The sequence below is a fragment of the Primulina eburnea genome, chromosome 15, assembly GCF_022965805.1.
Source record: "Primulina eburnea isolate SZY01 chromosome 15, ASM2296580v1, whole genome shotgun sequence".
Taxonomy (NCBI): domain Eukaryota; kingdom Viridiplantae; phylum Streptophyta; class Magnoliopsida; order Lamiales; family Gesneriaceae; genus Primulina; species Primulina eburnea.
Genome location: NC_133115.1, coordinates 19,827,277 through 19,843,412, shown reverse-complemented (window position 1 = coordinate 19,843,412; position 16,136 = coordinate 19,827,277).

Sequence of the window (16,136 nt, the reverse complement as noted above, 5' to 3'; positions counted from 1 at the left end):
TTGCCTAGATAAGATTTCAGATTTACTTTATATTAGAAAGATAGATTTCAGAATTGAATCGGTATCAGGTACTGTTTGTTGATGCTTTAGAATTTAGCACAGAATGACATTGAATGTACAGAATGAATTGAAAGAATTGAAAGATCAGTAGAAGAGTACTGACCAGGAGTTACATCTGATTTAATGTTTCTCTGTGGCATGTTTCAGTATGTTCAGAGATATTCTGTTGATTTCATGCTTGTTGTATCTATGATATTTTGATATATACCTGCAGCATCTGATTGACTGAATCGAATATCTGATTGATTGTATTGAATACTCCGAGAACTGTGATTATGGTATACAGAAATTATTCAGATATGAATCCTGATTGAAACAGATTGTATTCAGAATATGTGATATCTGAAGTTAGTATACTGATTGATTTTGACACAGTTGAGATTGTGATCAGTAGCTGAGAATGATACCGATATCAGAAAGATCAGAAATTTCAGAAATGTCAGAATTTTATTTTGTTGTCTGAGTTGGCAGATTCTCTTATACGATTGTTGTTTTGTGTCTGCCTGAGTATTATTATATTTCTACAGCCGTATCTGATACAGATCATTGTGAACCGTTGAAATTATATACAGTTCAATCCGAATCAGAGTTGAATTCGAGAATTTCAGTTATTCAGAAATGTGATCAGAATGTTCAGAACTAGATTTCGATAATCAGAGCATAGCATCGATCAAAGTGACAGATATGTGATTCGTATTGTATGTGACTGATTATCTTGTGATGTCAAATGTTTCAGAATTGTATAACAGAATTTGATACTGGTAGTCAGAGCCGAATACCAGGTAGGTATTTTTCTTTCATTTATATTATTAACTGATTTGTTTATATCAAATGGTTCGAATTTGAAATGACAGACATTGTCAGAAATACACAGTAGTGGATTCAGTTTTCTTTGTAGTAACAGAAAGTATATGATAATTCGTACAGATAATTTTGATATATACAGATTAATTCAGTCATGGCAGAATTTATGTTGAAATGTTGGCAGAATTTGTACTGAAATGTCTGAATCGCCAATAAAAGAAGATAGAAAGATAGAGATCAGAAGATTTATTACAGAATTTGTATATTTCTGACTAGACATGTGGAGTATAATTCGATGAATTTCGTAATAAGACCATTATAATACTTTCCAGATTGTGGTAGGATATGATTGTGATTGACAGATTGTTCAATCTATATCTATTAGTTTGTACAAGATGACGTACAAACGTGACCAAATGACACAGATCAATGTCAGAGAAGTGGTCAGAGTAATCAGAATGCCACGGTAGATTATATCAGATTGTGATTTTACTTGATTTTGTACTTGCGGCAGAACATACCATAAGTTTTCTCATATATTATTCATCGACTGACAGATAGTCAGAGTGTATTATCCAGATATTGGACGATATTGGTAAAGTTGTAGTGCTGGATGTTAGCACTAATTGATATGACATATTGTCATTTTATGAATTATGGTACAATGATAGTCATCAGGTGAGTAATGAGATAATTACAAACGAGACATTGTACAGTAAGTACTACAGATTTCAGTAGTATAAGAATAATATCTCGGAGATACCTGAGATAAGATCTGATACGGTCAGAAATATGACCAAGAAAAGGGAACTAATTCAGAAAAGAATGAAGATAGCTCAGACCAGACAGACTTAATATGCCAACGTCGGATGGTGACAATTGGTATTTGATGTTGAAAATTTAATATATCCTTGAATGGGATAAACAGATTTGATAACAGCTGATGATAGTGATTTGTTATAAGCTGTGGTTGGGTATATACGGATGTTGTATAGCCAGTATTGCGAGATTGATTTTGTCAGAGTTATTTTGAGAGATAGAATCTAATATAAGATTGAGATTTCAGAATAGATTTATTGAGATGAGTTCTGATGTAAACTCTGTTATCCATTTCTTCTGATATATCTGAATTGATTGCTTGCGAGTTCGAGGACGAACTCAGATCTAAGAGGGGGAGAAATGTAATGCCCGAGACTTAATTACTGTAATCATACGTTGATTAATGGACATGATTGAGGTTATACGAACTTGAAATGAAGAAGCAGGGCATCTTTACATTATTAGCCAAGATGTTGGACTGAACATCTCGAGATGAGATGTTGGACCGAACATCTCAAGATGTTAAGCCGAACATCTCGCGCCCGAGCGGCAGAAAAGAACCGCCCGAGCACCAATTTTACTTCTTGGACAGAATGTTTGGCGCCCGAGCGGTAGAATATTACCGCCCTAGCACCAGGAGATGTTCAACCGAGTATCTCGACAGAAAATTCCGCGCCCGAGCGGTAAAGATTTACCGCCCGAGCGCCAATGGATAATAAGCTAATATCCGAGCAGAAAGTTCCGCGCTCGAGCGACACTTTTCGACCGCCCGAGCGCCACCTGGAAAACATGAAATGTGCCAAGTTCTGTAAACAAGCACGGTAAGTGTATATATATATATACCTACGGTTCTTTCTTCAGAAGAAAGAAAGAAAATGGAAACGAAGGGAAACGCTGGTATAAATTGAATCTTACGAGAAATCCATCCAGTCTGTTATTAAATCTGACTTCAGTACTGAGTTCCTAGCGACGACAGCTACAACTGGACGTAAGTTTTGCTACGTTTAGACATGATTTGAATTTATGATATTGTCAGAAGTGAATATGAATCAGATATGATGTTTCTGCTACAGTAGACATTGTATAATTAAAGGCAGATTAAAGAATAGACTGTTTATAAAATTGTTATGAATTTCAGAGTTGATTTAGTTGAGATTTTATATCAGAGTTGTGTTATTATTCAGATTATGAATAGTACTGATACTGATTATGAGTTCTGGTATTATATCTGTGATGTTGAGATTTACGAGGTATCAAGACTGTATTGTTATGATGTCGAAACATCAGTAGATTGATATTGACCAGATTCAATAATGATTTCGATTGTATCGTGACATCGTTGATATGAATTAGATTGTACCTTGTTCAGATATGGATCAGATTATATGCTGATTTCAGTATTGATCAGAACAGGTTTTGAATTGAGTTATTTACTGATATTGTAATTATACGATTGTCATTGCCAGACTGGGTATGGACATATCAGAATACAAGACTTCGTCTTCGTCAGACCGGGAAGACAAAGGAATAAATAAATGTTGATTCGGGATTGCACAACTCGAGTTAGGTTTGACTTGAGTTTCCCTAAATCACATACTTTATTTTATTGCATTGATATTTGCAGATTATCAGATTGATATGTTTAGTCTATGGAATTATAGCAGAGCCAGAGTTTGAGTCTAGCACAGATCAGCCTAGCTAGGGCAGAAACGCCGAGTCTTGGACAGAACTGCTAAGACCCTAGACTTGTGGTATATCGATGAGCTTAGATGTAGATCGACTTCTATTGTAGACACTCGATATAGCATGCCCAAGTCTAAGTCTTTGTTAGAACTGCTCAGACCCTAGACTTACGGTGTATCGATGAGCTTAGATGTAGATCGACGTCTATTGTAGACACTCGATACAGCATACCAAAAGTCTAACTTAGATCGAGATCCCCAGATTAGAACGAGAGATGAGCGAGGCTTAGATATTGAGACTAGAGTTTGATTTACAGATCCGTATTAATTTATGTTTCGTAGATTACGATTAATGTTTTATTTACAGACCAGTATTGATACATGTTGTTGGATTATGCTACATGTGATAAGATATATTTCATGCTATTATGTTAATTCAGTTAACTGCATGTATACGTTGTTTATACTGGGATATTTATATCTCACCGGAGTTATCCGGCTGTTGTCTTGTTTTGTATGTGTGCATGACAACAGGTGGGGCAGGATCAGGGTCCAGAAGATGATGAGAGATCGAGATTAGAGTGGTGATCACGGACTTGGATATAGATAGGTTTCATTACTTGATTGTAGTAATTGAACCTTAGTTGAACTAGATGTATGTTGTACATGATTTGTATTATTATACTAGTTTGTATAATAGATTGATTCCATTACCTTCCGTATTTTAAAAGAAAAATTTTTTTTGACCCTGTTTATCTTAATTGATAATTAAACCCCAAAGATGATTAAGAAAATGATTAGCGTCCGGGTCCCCACAGTTCTCACCCTTTAAATTTGTATCTGAATGTGTCAGGTAAATTTAACGTAAATATTATATGTAGTAAAAGATTAAGTGAAACAACCTCTACTTTTTTTTTACTAAATCATAAACTCGAAAATACTAAATAAAATACTTAACATAACCGAGAAATCAAACTAATTTAATAATTTAAATCTCAAGTGCAATAAAATCTCTAAATTATCAACTAACTAAAACCCCTAACTCGACCTTTAAAAAGATCAACTTACATCATAACAAAGAATGAAAATCTCTAATAAAAATCATTAACAATAATCTTTTTATCTAACAAGCTAGTGCGGAAAATAAATGTCCCTCGGGAGTGTACTGCCGTACTCGATCCCCTCAATCATCAAAGCCTTCCATAATATCATAATATCCTGCATCACACAAACCTAGTTAGTCTAAATACTCAGTACGTTCTAAACATGAATAGCAAATAATACATATACATTCACATGCATTTAAAAATCATAATTTTATTTAAAATAGCTTTTAAGCATAAATAAACCATTTAAAATAATTTTAAGCATAAATAAATAATTTAAAAATCTTTTAAGCATAAATCATATATCATAAAATCGTAAAATCATTTTCATCATAAAGTTTTCAATCATTTATCATTTTAGGTGAAGTTTGATCCTCGGCCACGTTCACCGACTTCCAAACCCATTCATAATTGGTCACGAGACATTTAGCATAACTCAAAACTTAAAATATTTTCTTGCACGTCAAACATACTTACTTGGCATTGAGGGATTCTTTGTATCTCGCTTGGGGGCCGTTGCTGCAACATACTAACATGAATTCACACTCTTAATTTGCATAACTTAGACGTAGATATTCGTACTCACCACCGAATCAATAAATAACTTAAGACATTCTATAACACTCGGGACTTGACCTCATTTAAATCGTCGTACTAACCCAAGACATCGAACCTCGAACAATCTCTAAAATGATGTGTGAACCTTTCCCAAAAATAAAAGACATGCACTTACTATTAAAACTTGAAAAGAAGAAAGAACAAAATATTTGGACAGAAGGGGTGACGCTTGGGCGGTAAAACTTGACCACTCGAGCGGCAGGGTCTGCGCTCGGGCGGTAACAAATTTCCGCTCGAGCGCCGAGGTTACTTGGAAGAACACTCGGACATAAAGAATGGCGCTCGGGCGGCAAAAAGTTACCGTCCGCGACTCATAAACTTATACTCTCCAATTACGATTACACATACAGTGATCAACGCCTCGAGACTCATCCTAGGACACTATGATCCATACTCGACTCCATAAAATGTCTCAAACGTCAACGCACTCCAAACTAGCAACAAATCCGTAAACTCAAATTTTGACACCAACTCGTTTCCTACGACTTCTAATACATTCGAGTGCCTATCGACACTACGCGACTATCAAATAACATCCCAACATCATACTAAGCATACCTAGACGCAGCAACGATCACCCGTCGATTCCCAACGAAGCCTGCAACAATAAAATCTCAAGAACACATCAATACATAATTTCTGAAAAACACAATTTGAGCAGTCCAACGAAAAAACATAATAACTCACTCAATTTTTATCCAAATATTTCGAATTTACTGTAAAATCGAAGGTATAGAAAAGTTCTACGATTTTCACGTTGAAAGTTTTCTCAGAATAACGACCGAAAAATCGCAGTATTTAAAAGACAGTAAAAACGAGTTTTCATATCTAAAATTATTTCAAAACCGATCCAAACCAATTTCCGCTCAAAGGACGAACGTCACACATGAATTTTTTTACACATAAAAATAACACAACACATAATATGACGAGATCGATGCAGAAATAACAGAATATACGTGCCTTGACGATTTAAACTCACGATATGGCGAATATTGAAGCGAGGAGCGAGAACCGATCCGGGCGACTTGTGGCACGTTTTCTTGCTGCTAATAAAATCGAGAGGCTGCTGAAAAATTTTAGGGGAAGGGTTGACTGCTAGAAGAGCTCAAGAACCCTACTTTTTCCTTTCAAAAGAAAGAAAACCCAAGGGGTGTGTGTGTTCGATGGGTGTGTGTGTGTGTATGTGTAAGTTGTGTATATGTGTATTAGTGTGTGCGTGAGTGTGTAGTGTTTAAGGGGAAAAATAATTAGGTCATAATTAGGGGGAAGGGTTTAATTAGGAGGTTAATTAAGCTAATTAAATATTAATCCATAATTATAATCAACCACTAACTTTACTAGAACCCCGAATTTTAATAAAATACACGTGTCAAATTTTCAAAAATTTAAAATCCTCTACCATTCAAATTAGTATTTTTGAAAAGCTTAAAAATCTTACAATCACTAATAAATTAAATTAGGCTTTAAAAATGCTAAAAACTTAATAAATCATTTAAATGTCATTTTCTTGACTTTAAATAAATACCACATTTTAAAATTGCCTAAATTCGTCGTCGGTCTCTTTCTCTCGATCCCGCCTCGAATAATCGCCTGAAATATAAAACTTAAGAAAAATGTTTTAACGTCCATCATATAATAATTTAAAATAATGTAAATTCATAGATCATGAATTAAAACACAAATTAATGAAATAAACATGCATTAAAACCATTTAATAAAATACATGAGGAATTTAATAACTTGCACGCACGTGGTTCATGTGGAACTCAAATTTTCGGGACGTCACAATCTATCCCCCTTAATTTGAATTTTGTCCCCGAAATTCACTTATCCTCGATAATCCAAAAGTTATATTCTTAATTCTAGTATCCCAACGATCCACGCTACCGCTGCGCTACTATGAATAAAATTAAGTCTTATGTTGTCCTTACGTCTCTTCAATCCTAATTAAATTGCCTACCAAAAACCTCGTTTGCGAATCACAACTTAAAACTACTTATGGTAACTTAGTTTACTTTACTACGACCTCGAATTCTGACTTTCTCGTCGTTCCCAATATTAGAAATGGAGGTTCAAACTTATCGTATCTTACCTTCTTTATACTATACATGTATGTCAACGACCTATTACATTAGCATTTATGCAGTTCAACTTAAGAACTCTTAGCACCAAAGGTTACTGATCAACTTCTATCCTCGGCAATACACTTAAAAGTTAAACATTATCTTAACCCCATGATAATATTGGCCTTACAATCCTTGAATCGGATATTTCCTTACGACACCAAACTTACGTAACTTAGCTATTTACAAGTACGCCTCAAATATAAAATTGTTGTCAACCTTTAATTTCGAGTAACAAAAATCCATAAAACTCAACATACACAATGTTGATCTTCTACTTAAATAATAAAACCTTTCTAGCATCAATCACATGCTTAAAATATTTTCTTCACGATTACAATATAGTTGAGGCCTAAGACACTTGGACCTTTCTCATTGGAACGAATGTTCCACTTAGACGTATCCTCAATACTCAATTAATTCTAGTGTATAAAACTTAATAAGTTTCCTTTGTTAATGATGGACTAACTCTAATATATCAACTCCACTTATAACCCATAGAATTCTAGAATCCCCATATCAAGCTTTTAGATTTCTTACTCAATAAAAATCTTAATATTCATTCATTGATAACTTATGTTGAACACCACTAATTCCCTTTTGTTTTTATTTCACCCAAAAATTCCGTATGAACAAATATCCCATAAATTTGAAATTCAACCTTACGCAACCCAAATAGTTTTGGATATAACATAATTCCAACACACATATTCACTTATTCCCAAGTTTCTTAATAACTTTCAAAAATTTCTCAAGACAAGATGTCTACCTCAATTCTTACATGCACGTATCGATTAACCTAACCATCAAACTATACCCAACTTTCTAGAAAAATTAAATTTTAGCAAAGGTATAGTCCTAACTGTTAAGATCGGGATTGAAACTTATGACACATCAAAATTAATTTCCCAAAAATTGCTAATTCAATGTCTAGTCTTATAACTTAGCTAACCGATCAACTTTACCTTAAATCGTCATTACTCAGAATTCTTAATTTGACACATCATTAATTCACCTTACTTTTAACTTTTCAAGCCTAAGGTTAATCCATCCAACAATGTCCCTGATTACCATTCCTTATAATCTTATAACCCAAATGTCTCGAGGTTCTAAATATATCTTCGAGCCTATATCATCGAAAATATCGATCTTTTAAACCGTTCGATCTCACTTACTGATAACCTAGTCTCCAATTTTCTTAAAACTTACAAATTAATACTTAGTTTCCTCGAAAATTATCGAATTTTTTTCCTCAATCTCGAAAATTCCACAATTACTCATAAGTCCTCGATGTTCTCAATTTCATTTTATAGATTTCCCGTATCATAAGGTTCAATAGCCTTAAGTTTAATAAACCCAAAATTTAATTTCCATAACATGTCTTACATTTCTATAAATACTTAAAATCCCAAGTGTTCCTCAAAAGTTCGTATTTAATCCTCAAAAATTTCAGACTTTTCAATTGCCCTTATAGTTCTCAAAATTTATATTTTTGGCCCTACAACTCTTCGAAATTTGCATTTTTGTCCCTAGAAAATTTTCGATTTAACCCCATTAACCTTAAAATTCTCGAACTCAAAATTTAATCCCAAAATTTGGTAAATTCGAAAATAATCCCTTAGATTTTTTTTTTGTACTTAGGTCCTTAAAACTCGCAATTCATGCAATTCAATCCTTAAATCTAACTAGATAGAGCATGCATCCTAAATAAATTCTATGTCTTTATACTTCCAAATATCGTAGTAGTCTTCGAATCATTAATCCTTACATGAAATCCTCAAAAATTAACTAAAATAGCAACCCCGAACCATCTATATTTTCTTAGAAATCTACATGCCACAAAAGCATTCATATTTTTCAAGTTTAACTTATGACCCACAAGTAGAACATCGGTATTACTAACCAAAAATCAATATGCTCAAATCATTAATAACAATTCTTAACCAATAGTCGAATTCTCAAGCATGTCCAATACCACAAAACCAGCATGCATGAAAGTCATATAATTTCACATTCATGTCGTAACATGCAATAAAACTTTAAAGATCCATTCTCAAATCATAACGACAGGCAAACCTGTACTCTAAAACGTATGTCATGTAAAACATACAGGTGATAGAAATAAAACATGCACATGCTGAAATCATGACTTGATGCTTACTACTTAAAAAACTTTAAAACTTAAAAACTTACAGACTTGAGGTGTGACTTCGTGAGCTTCTCGCAACTGGCAGTAGGCATAATCCTTTACAAGAACACTACTCTGATACCAACTGTAACGTACCGTACTTTTTACTACTAAAATTTGCTGAAAAATTAAAATTTTTCTTAAATAAACATGAACGTTCAAAGTTCGATAAAATAACTGTACGTCTCAACTTGTCACAACGGAAGATCTAAAATAAAGTTTGACAAAAGTGTTTGAACATTTTCATAAAGACTTAAAAACATGGGCGGTCCTCGGGTTTAGCCTCCCACTCAGTCCAAGCCTGCTCCTTGGTCCCCACCTCTTGTCTCCTCATAAACATTCTCAACTGCATCGACCGAGTCTAGTGAGTCTAAAGACTCAACACATATAAACTGGAAGTAACGAATAATACATAATAAAACCACATGCAACTTTTAAAATAGGACATACATACTTGAAACTTGAACTTGCCATAAACTTGAACATTCATACATAACATAGACGTGCCATAATGTGAAAACTTTTCATAACATGCTTGCATACTTGTACATACATGAACTTCATCATTTTTCGTAGAGGATGTTTCAAAGCAAGTGAACCATAACATATTTCGCCAGATCAGAATAAACCACAGTACTGGGATGACAGGTCCACTGCCATATACATGATATCCTCGTTCATAATTTAACGGGCTGATTGGTCCACGTTCATGATTTAACGCTTTCCAATCACGATCTAAACCCGTTCATAATTTAACGGGGTGGAGAGGTCCTCGGCCACGTTCACCGACTTCCAAACCCATTCATAATTGGTCACGAGACATTTAGCATAACTCAAAACTTAAAATATTTTCTTGCACGTCAAACATACTTACTTGGTATTGAGGGATTCTTTGGATCTCGCTTGGGGGCCGCTGCTGCAATATACTAACATGAATTCACACTCTTAATTTGCATAACTTAGACGTAGGTATTCGTACTCACCACCGAATCAATAAATAACTTAAGACATTCTATAACACTCGGGACTTGACCTCATTTAAATCGTCGTACTAACCCAAGACATCGAACCCCGAACAATCTCTAAAATGATGTGTGAACCTTTCCCAAAAATAAAAGACATGCACTTACTATTAAAACTTGAAAAGAAGAAAGAACAAAATATTTGGACAGAAGGGGGCCACGCTCGGGCGGTAAAACTTGACCACTCGAGTGGCAGGGTCCGCGCTCGGACGGTAACAAATTTCCGCTCGAGCGCTGAGGTTACTGGGAAGAACAATCGGACAGAAAGAATGGCGCTCGGGCGGCAAAAAGTTACCGTCCGCGACTCATAAACTTATATTCTCCAATTTCGATTACACATACAGTGATCAACGCCTCGAGACTCATCCTAGGACACTATGATCCATACTCGACTCCATAAAATGTCTCAAACGTCAACGCACTCAAAACTAGCAACAAATCCGTAAACTCTAATTTTGACACCAACTCGTTTCCTACGACTTCTAATACATTCTAGTGCCTATCGACACTACGCGACTATCAAATAACACCCCAACATCATACTAAGCATACCTAGACGCAGCAACGATCACCCGTCGATTCCCAACGAAGCCTGCAACAATAAAATCTCAAGAACACATCAATACATAATTTCCTGAAAAACGCAGTTTGAACAGTCCAACGAAAAAACGTCATAACTCACTCAATTTTTATCCAAATATTTCTAATTTACTGTCAAATCGAAGGTATAGAAAAGTTCTACAATTTTCACGGGAAAGTTTTCTCAGAATAACGATCGAAAAATCGCAGTATTTAAAAAGACAGTAAAAACGAGTTTTCAAATCTAAAATTATTTCAAAACCGATCCAAACCAATTTCCGCTCAAACGACGAACGTCACACATGAATTTTTTTACGCATAAAAATAACACAACACATAATATGACGAGATCGATGCAGAAATAACAGAATATACGTGCCTTGATAATTTAAAGTCACGATATGGCGAATATTGAAGCGAGGAGATGCGAGAACCGATCCGGGCAACTTGTGGCACGTTTTCTTGCTGCTAATAAAATCGAGAGGCTGCTGAAAAATTTTAGGGGAAGGGTTGGCTGCTAGAAGAGCTCAAGAACCCTACTTTTTCCTTTCAAAAGAAAGAAAACCCAAGGGGTGTGTGTGTGTTCGATGGGTGTGTGTGTGTATGTGTAAGGTGTGTATATGTGTATTAGTGTGTGCGTGAGTGTGTAGTGTTTAAGGGGAAAATTAATTAGGGCATAATTAGGGGGTTAATTAGTGGGTTAATTAGGGGTTTAATTAGGAGGTTAATTAGGCTAATTGAAATAGCTAATCAAATATTAATCCATAATATTAATCCACCACTAACTTTAGTAGAACCCCTAATTTTAATAAAATACACGTGTCAAATTTTCAAAAATTTAAAATCCCCTACCATTCAAATTAGTATTTTTGAAAAACTTAAAAAATCTTAAAATCACTAATAAATTAAATTGGGCTTTAAAAATGCCAAAAACTTAATAAATCATTTAAATGTCATTTTCTTGACTTTAAATAAATACCACATTTTAAAATTGCCTAAATTCGTCGCCGGTCTTTTTCTCTCGATCCCGCCTCGAATAATCGCCTGAAATATAAAACTTAAGAAAAATGTTTTAACGTGCATCATATAATAATTTAAAATAATGCAAATTCATAGATCATGAATTAAAACACAAATTAATGAAATAAACATGCATTAAAACCATTTAATAAAATACATGAGGAATTTAATAACTTGCACGCACGTGGTTCATGTGGAACTCAAATTTTCGGGATGTCACAGGCCGATTGATCAATCTTCAGCTCCACATGGCCCAAGGGACGGGCACTAGGTACCTCCATGAAAATACGATCATCGAGCTCCCTCGGGGGCTTTCTCCCATAGACGGGCTCCCTCTGGGGCCTTTCCCGATAAATGGGCTCCCTCTGGGGCCTTTTCCCTCACAACTCCACAAAATTGTAAGTTCACCGTTCCTTCTTAAAACGGATCCTCTACATATCATATATCATTTTTCACAGTCAATTCACATCCCTCAAAATATTTTCTTTTTCTTTTAAAATCATAAAATATCATAGCTTTCCCAAAAATAGCATTTTAAACTGTAAAAATTGCACAGCTTTACCACAAATCATAAAATATCATATTTTCATTTTAAACATCATAAAATATCATTTAAAATGCGTTATGACCCCTTTGAGACATGGCCAAGATTTTACGAAATTTTCAGTGTAAAAATCATCTTTTTGCCCCTAGACGTAAAAATTCTCGATTATCACTTCTTCTTACTTTTAATGACATGGGCTTATCTCAATTAATTATTTAGGCTTAAATCTAATTTCTCATAATTTTATTCAGCTTAATTCGAGATTTTTCAATTAATTCTTTAATTAACAATTCGTAAGGCGTTTAAATCCCGAATAAATTCAAACTTTAATATTTTTATCCAAAATTTTAAACATAGACTTTTTATTACCTAAACTACCCTTGTGAGCCATGAACCACCCCTGTGGACCCATGGTTCCAATTTTATTCTTTAATTCTCGAATTTTGACCCTTCAAATAACCCACCGAGCCATCTCCCTATTTACCTCGAGCCACGCCCGAGCCACCTCGAGCCAAACCCAAGCCAACTCATCTAGGAATCCTACTGACCGAGCCCAGCCCATGGAACCAGCTCTGGCCAGATCAAAAAATCTCTTTCCCCTAAGCCTGATTGGTGCGCAAGTCTCCTAGGTTCACTAAGACTCCTAGTTAGCTTAGGACTCAACCAACCCCTTAACCCAGACCAGCACTGCCCCTCACTGTCCATGGACCACACTCAGCCTCGTCCCAGATCAGCCCAAGCCCTTGAACCAGACCCTAACTCACGCCTGGTCCCTGCTGCGCAAGAACTAGTGTTGCGCCCTCTCTCCTTGTCTTTTTAGGATTCCTAGCTAGTGGAGCTAGGACTCTCCTAATCACTTGACCACCGATCACAACCCTCGTATACAACACTGGACCCTCGTCGACCTAGCCTAGACCAGCATCGAGCCACCTAACCCATTTACATAGCCGCGTTAACAGCCCCTCACACAGCCTATTCTCCCCTCTCCAACTCTCACGCCCTCACCCCTTCGAGCCACCATGAACCTTGGATGCACCAGACCATGTTACAAACCCTAGACCCTACTTTACCAGCTTGGCCAGTCCTTAGCCACGCTGTACTCCTTCCCGTAGCACACTAGCACGTGCTTGCATGGGGGAGAGTCCTAGTTCACTAGGACTCTTCCCTAGCCACTCCCTCGATCCCTAGCCACCCTAGGACACAACCTAGCCATAGAACGCGACCAACACTGCCCCACAACCAGCCCTGGCTGAGCCCCAACACTCCATGCACAGTAGCCGTACACCTTAAAGCCAGCCAAGAGCACGACCCCTCCTAGAAGACCCTAGGTGTTCTACCTTTGATTTCCATCCTGAAATTTATTTTAAATTTGTTCATGTTTTATTCAAAAATCATCTTACGTTGGTAGGCTATCCCTTGGAATCATAACGTTTTCAAAACCAAGCATTAAATCATTGAAACTTTGAAATTATTTGACGAAACGTTGAACCAATCGTACAAACATATTTTTCATGCATAAACAATTAAAACATGCTTATTATGATTTGAATGATGCTTAAAAGGGTTTAGAAAACGTGTCTTTGCATTTATAACGCTCGAATATTCAATCATTGCCGAGGGTGGGTAGTTGGACGGCCGGACGACGAAGAACCCTATCTTTTATTTCCTTCCAATTCTCAAAAATGTGTGTGTGTGTGTGTGTGTGTGTTTTGGCTGAAATGGCTCTCAAAAGACCTAGGTAACTTATTTATAATTTTAATCAACATGTTAATGGACTTTGGTTTTGGGCCTCCAAGTATAGGAGCAATTGGGCCTACTCAATTTTATTAAATTGGGCCCAATAACTCTTATTTAATTAAGACATAAAAGTTTATAAATTTTTTTTCCTAAAATAAGATTTTGATCTTTTAAAAACTCCTTGTTTGCCCAAAACCGGCTACCCCAGAAAAATCGAGCTCGACTCATAAAATAATTCGAAATCTAACATTTTTAGGAAAATTAAATCATTTTTAATCACATTTGTAAGCCTTGCACATATTTAATGAAAAATAAATATTATTGTCTTGGTCGTCCCCGGTCTTCTTTCCCCTGCCTATTATCGAATATTCGGTAAAATCCTTCAATTTCATGAAATCACGTCAAATAATCAAACATTCATACCTTTAATAATTTAATAAATATCATTCAAGCATTTAAAATCAATTAAATAAAACGATTATGCAATTCAAATGATTTGCATGCATGTGGTTTACTTAGGTTGGTTTTTCGGACGTTACATTAAGATTTGAAGATGGTGAACTCACATCCTCAAGAGTGTTCAAGATCGAAGACAATTAAATATTAGAATCTTATGTAATATTGCATTTGATTCCTTGCATATACCTATGTTGATGTGATTCTTCAATCACGAAAAGAAAACGCGCTCAAAAACAGAGTCACACACTCGATTCGATAAAACAAAGAACGTTGTGTTGTCCCGATCTTTTTTAAACAAGTAATTATTGTGATATTCACCTCTAAGCTACGAAAAGCCTATCAACAAATATTCACGAAGATAACAATCGATCTCAAACAAACCTTCAAAGAACTCGTCTTTGACAATCTGAGTGAAGAACAATCGACAAATCCACAAAGTGTTAAACTTTGATAAATTTGATTTCAGAAATACACAAAGGTATATACAAACCCAAGCTTTGAAATTAGATAAATACTCACAAAATATATTAAAACTCAATTTTAATTGTTTACAATGAATAAAATTCATGTATATATTGTTTACAAATCTAAAAGATATCAAAATCTAGTTACCTAATTAACTAGGACTCTAAACTAGGAAAAAAGACACTTTTCTGCAGGTGGGCGCGCTCAAGCGCCAGATTCTCCCGCTCGAGCACGGAGTGTTCTGGACTGGGCGCGCTCGGGCGGTAATGAAACGTCTGCATAACTTTTCTTAAAACGTGCTAGATTTTTTTTTTTTTTTTTTTTTAAACCTCACATAGCATTCGGCCGAACCATAAAATATTTTTGATATCATTTTAAAATAAAACAACCAACTTCTTTATCAAATCTAAAAATAACGTTTGAAAAGTATAGCCCATACTATAACTTCTCAAAAATCTCTCATAAATAAATTGTCGTAAAAAAAATATCTTTAACATTGCTTAAAATCATGAATCGTAAACTAGTGCGGAAAACTAGCGTAGGTCCTCGGGTTATGTGCACCTTCAGTCCAGTCGGATCAACCATCAAGACCTCCATTAGCATTATCATGATAACCTGCATCCATCACACCTAGTGAGTCTAAAGACTCAACACACCATAATCTTGATAACGAGTAATACATAATACAGTTAACATATAACAGTGAAAAATACTTGTACTTAAAATATCATTTTCATGAAGATGCATAAACCTAAACTTAAACATTTCCGTAAGATTTTCATGATGCATAAAAACATTTTCATAAAAACGTAAACATATCAATATTCGTATGCATATCCATATTCGTATCCATATTCATATTCATGTTCGTGTTTGTTGAATTCAGATCGTGATTGTGACTCGTATT